Below are 6,107 nucleotides of genomic sequence, written 5' to 3'. Positions count from 1 at the left end.
AAAATAATGTGATAACTTATACTGACATTTTAACTAGGTGAAATAACTAGGTTATTTCAGTCTCTTTCACATTCACAGGCAACAAAGTTTTTTATTTTTTGTAACCCCATTTATTTGACTAACCAATCGCAAGACACAGTGCTAGTTGAGTGATTAGTCAGTTTCCAATTTAAGAAACATGAATATGGACACAGGACGTGGACACTTTTTTGGGTGAATACAGGACGTGGACACGATACAGTATGACCTTGCTGACAGGACCAATTTGAAAATGAAGTGTGACATTTCCCCTCATACTAAAATAAAAACTTTTTTTACTTTACAAAAATTAAAAAAATTAAAAATTTCATACTAAATAAGACTACTTTAGATAATAAAAAAATTAAAAAGTCAAAAAATCAAAAATCTAATGGACTGGTTGCCAACAAAAAGGGTGCTGGTGTGGGTCACAGTTTTGATTTTTTTTTTTTTTTTTTTTTGTTGCTTTTCCTCTTTTGGTTTAAAACAAAACAAAATAAAATCTTACAAATTTTCAAAAACATTTATTGTAATAAAGAGATATATACTGACATATTTTATTTATTTTTTTTTTTTGGAAAATTCATATGAGTTGAAATTTGATGTATATTATTGATTATTATATTTTTAATGTTTTTAAAAATCAAATGAGACTACTTATATTTTGTTTGACATTAATATTTATTAGAGTATAATGGTTGATTTTTCAACAAATCAATAAATAATATGTGATATCCACATTATTGTAAGTAAATTTAACAGTAATATTTTAAGGATTTTATTATTATTATTATTATTATTATTATTATTATTATTATTATTATTATTATTATTATTTGGAGAAATTACAAAAAAAAAAAACTCAGAATTTGACCTTTGTAACAAAATAAATTTTAAGTTTTTAATTTTACCAATTTAAACTTTAATTATAGCGATCCCGGGTTTACCCTTGTTGTACAGTGATCCGGACATGTGTCCGTGGATGTTGGTAGTTGTTTATTTCCTAGTTTGCATCCTCTTTACTTTGTATTTTGAATTATGGGATGTGTTGGGCAGGTTTGTTACAGGTTGGTTGTGTTTGGGAGCCTAGTGTTGCTGCCCAGATTTTTGGTCCTTCGCTCGAGCGAGGAGTCTGTCGCTCGAGCGAGAGTAGTGTTGCCCCGGTTCTGGACCTGAGAGTTGTAGTTTCTGGCTCGAGCGAGATTTTCGTGGCTCGAGCGGTCTGGGTTTTTCTTCGCTCGATCGAGAACTTCTTGGCTCGAGCGAGAGTTTTCTGTGTCTGGTCGCTCGAGCGACCAATCCTTCGCTCGAGCGAGCGTGTTTTATATCAGCGGACAGCAGCGTCTAAAACATCACTTTTTCAGTCCTTTTCTTTGATTAAATCCTAAATCCGACACCCTCTCTCTCTAAACTTGCACTCTCTCTAAGATTTGATCTCCCTAGGGTGTGAATCTAGCCTAAGGCCTTTGTTAAAAAGATAGAGGGCGTTGAGAGCTTCGATTTAATCTGAAAAAGTTTGGATTTGGAGCAAGTTGATCTTGGAGTCTTCATCTCCTTTTGGGCTAAAACTTCGAGGTAGGGATATCCTACTCCTCTCTATGGGTTTTGTCTTTAAATTTTGGTATTTTGAGATGTTGGGCTTGGTTTGGTAATTTTGTGAAAGTTTGGGGCTTTTGTGTAATTTTACAAAAGTTGGGGTTTTATTCATAATAAACCTAGATGCATGTTTGGCATAGAAAAATAGAATGATTGTTGAATCATTGATGAAAATGGGACCTAAGGGCTGAAATGGTAATTATGGAAAATGGCCTAATTACATTGTTTAATTAATTGGGATAATTAATTGGTGAGAAATGAGGAAATGAAATGTTGATTGAATATCCATTTGTGCATTTATTTTCTGTTTTAGAAATAACTGCTTTGGGCTATCGGTGGAGGATAGTCGAGATTGTTGTAGACAATGCATGATGATTAGGTAAACGGAAACTAATCAATGGAATGTGTCATGGAACTTGACGGTTGATAGAATACATTAATTGTGTGTATTGTGTGATTGTATATAGAACCAATGTGTTTATATACGTTATGTGTAGAGGAGGAGATAGGGGATGTACTCCGCGGTTTAGGGGAAGATAGGGGATGTACCTCTAAACCGGATAGGTATTGGGAGGAGATAGGGGATGAACTCCGTAGACAGAGCTCATATGCTTGTCTAGAGAAGTGAAGATAGAGCTCATATGCTTATCTTTGTGAAGTGAAGTGTGGATACAGCTTGTATGCTTATCTGTGGATATTATTGATATACATATCTGTTGTAGAATGTGGATACAGCTTGTATGCTTATCTGTGGATATTGTTGATATACATATCTGTTGAGAATGTGAGATATAGTTTTTATACATATCTGTGGAAATGATAATAGAGCTAGCATGCTTATCTATTGAAAAGGGAAAATGAAAAGTAATTGGGACTTGTAAGTCGATGACATAAATATGTAATTTATGTGATTGTATCAGTGTTGACCAACTATCAATTGCTAATGTTTTAGCCATTGTCCATGGTTGGTTTAGTGTATTTCTACTGGGCTGTGGCTCACCCTATATGGGAATATCATTTTCAGGTACAGGAAGCATGCCACCTCCAAGGACATAGCTGGGAGGCTAGTGGCGGGCATAGTTTTGTCGTTTTACTTTTGATGTATTACATGTAATTTCAAGCCAAGGGCTTAATGTGTAAACGAGTTAGAACTCTTTGTTGTAACCAAGTGTTAACTTGGAAAGCTGTAAGCCCGTAGGGCATTTTGTTATGAGGTTAACATGTAATACTTATGTCTTGGAATTCTAATGAATGAAAGGAATGCGGTTAGTTTATATGTAAATGCATGTCTTATCTGATGGGTTTAATGTTATTATTTTGAGGGCGTTACATTAATATTTTGATTTATTTTTAGGTCTCGTTTGACATGCGAGTGTTTTAACCTAAAAGTCAAAAAAATATTAAAAAAACTAAAAAGTCCATAACCTATACCAAAAAGTCAAAGATTTTATTTTTCTCTACTTTTTGTACATCTTTGTGTAAAAAATTAAAAATTCATTTCAAACATACTAGTTTTTTTTACCTTATATTTTAGCAAAAAAAATCAAAAAATAACTAAAATAGCTTACTTCCAAACGATGCTGAATCTCAACCATTCGTCTATTTTTATTAGATAAAACTTACCATTTTTTTTTAATTCTTTAAACTCAATGTAGATATATATATAAAATACTTAAAATATTATTTTCCATCAATTTAGCTAATGAAAATAGGTCCATAGTTTAGATTAAAAATAAATAAAAAATAATAATTTAAATTAATAGAATTAAAAATTCATGATTTATTTTTTTATAAATATCAAATTTTGAGATTTTTTCTAAATATGATAACCAAAAACTAACCAGCAGCACACACCAACTTAAAAAAAAAAAAATGGAAAAACAAAGGAAAGATTATAGGTTGTTTTGGAAAGTTGATTTTTAATTTTTTTTTTTTTCAAAAAAATGTAAAGTTAATATGATGCAAAATAAGTTAAAAGTAAAAAAATAAATTTTTATTATCTTTTCAAGATAATGGTCCCGTTTGGTATAGCTATTAAAACAGATTATAGATTATACCTTAACAGATTTTAGATTATGATTTTAATCAGAAGTTATTAATCTGTTTAGTGTAACTGTTGGATTATAGATTTAAGTTGTTAAGTAGTGTTTGTTAAATAAGCTGTGAAGTAGCTTTTTTTATTTTTTATTATTCCCTACTTGTCTACATTTCTCATAAAAAATAATAATAATATTCTATAGTTCATTTGGGTCATTTTTGATTTTTTAAAAAATATAAAATAAAAAAATCTAGGAGTATAACGATAAATTAACATGTCCACAGCAGAAGCTGAAAATCAGAAACAAAGGGTAAGCAGCTTCTCAGAATCAATTTTTTTGACTTAAAACAAGTTACTAGAATCATAAGTTGTTTAAAATAAGTTTAACCAAAAGTCCAAAATAACTTTTCAAAAACCAAAACCATAAATTAGCTAAAAAAAACCCCAAACAAACACCCCAAATGAGACACAGGCCCATAGTTTTTCGATGTGTTTGGTTGGAGGATTTGAGAAGAGATTTAGAAAGGGAAAGGGAAAAGTTAGGTGAAATGTGAATAAAATGTACATATATTTCACCTAATTTCACATACCTTTTCCCTTTCCCTTTCCAAATCCTTCCCCAAATCCCCCAATCAAACACAGCATATATTTCATCATTTTTTTTTTTAATTTTGATCCCTAAATAAATTTTTTTTTTCTTATTTTGGTCTTCACGGTTTAATTTTTTTTTTAATTCATAAAATTAACTTCGTCAAAAATTAGACAAGAAAATCACATTGACAACTACATGACATTTGCATTTTGTCCTCATAAATTTTAAAACTCAATCGTTAATCACTTCAAAATATTATCTTACTATAGTTAACAAATTTTGTTAAGATTTTGTTAGAGGTTTACACAAAATCAGATAATGTGTAAAATATATCATAGATTTACTATATTGTTAAGGTAATAATGCACTTATCTAATGATCTCATTTTCATTTTGTCACTAAAAAGAAGGGAGACAAAGTGCAAATAAGATCACCAAAAAATAGTATTATTATTCTAAAAAAAAAAACAATAATGAGTAGTAATTATTTTAAAAAATTAATAAGAGTATCAAGTGCTTTATATATGACTTGATTCTGTTTAAATCCCTAATCTATATATTGCATAAAGAAAATGGACCTTTTAGTGAGGAGTATTATGACAGTTTCAATATTTCATACTAAATTAAGAAAATCTCTATTAACTAGCTAATTAGTTAATGATTTGTTTGATAATCCCACATCGGAAGAATAAGGAAAAACTAAGTTGTTTTACTCATATAAAGTGAATCTTATACTCTCATTTATCTTATTGTAGTATTGTGTATATTTCAATTTAATATAATTTAAATTTTAAATAAAATTTAAAGGTTTTAATTAATTAATTTTTGTATAAGTTGGTTGGTCTCTTAACCTAGCAGATTAAGCTGAATCATTTTTGATTTGATTGATTGTTGGTTTAACCGTAATTTTAGCTATTTTGATTAAATTTGTTTGATTCGAAATAAATTAAAGATTGAACGACTGAGATTGTTTGATTAGAAATAACCTTTCCGTCCAAATAATTGTTAACTTTTATTTTATAATCCCATATCAGGAAGAAAAAAAAAAGAGTTGTTTTACTTATATAAAGTGAACCTTAATATTGTAGTATTATTCATACTTCAATTCAAGCCAGTTTAAATTTTAAAATTAAAATAACATTTAAAAGTTTTAATTAATTAACTTTTGTATAAGTTAGTTGGTCATTTGACCTAACTGTTTTCAGTGAGGAGCATTATGAGAGTTTCAATATCTCATACTAATTTTCTTAATTTTAAACAATTAATAAAATCTCCATTAGCTAGCTAATGAGTCTATAATTTATTTGATAATCTCACATCGAGAGAAGAAGAAAAAAGTGAATTGTTTTACTCATATAAAATGAATCTTATACTCTTATTTAATATTGTAGTATTGTGCATATTTTAATTTAATATAATTTAAATTTTAAAATAAAATTTAAAAGTTTTAATTAATTAATTTTTGTGTAAGTTAATTGATCTTTTGACTTAATCGATTAGGTTGAATCATTTTTTATTTGAATAATTCGTTGGTTTAACCACGATTTTAACAATTTTATTTTAGCAGTTGTATCAAAATATATTGATTAGATATGCTTGATTCGAAATAAACTAAAGATTGATCTGATCAAATATTGAACAACTGAGATTACTTGATTAAAAATAAACTTCACTTCCAAATAATTGTTAACTTTTATTTTATAATCTCACATCAAGAAAAAAAGAAAAAAAAAAGAGTTATTTTACTTTTATAAAGTGAACCTTAATATTGTGGTGTTGTGCATGTTTCAATTCAAGTTAGTTTAAATTTTAAAATTAAAATAACAATTAAAAGTGTTAATTAATTATTTTTTATATAAGTTGG

This window comes from Camellia sinensis, chromosome 13 (genome assembly GCF_055761805.1).
Source record: "Camellia sinensis isolate YWXY chromosome 13, ASM5576180v1, whole genome shotgun sequence".
NCBI classification, from domain to species: Eukaryota; Viridiplantae; Streptophyta; class Magnoliopsida; order Ericales; family Theaceae; genus Camellia; species Camellia sinensis.
Note: the sequence above shows the minus strand (reverse complement) of the source record.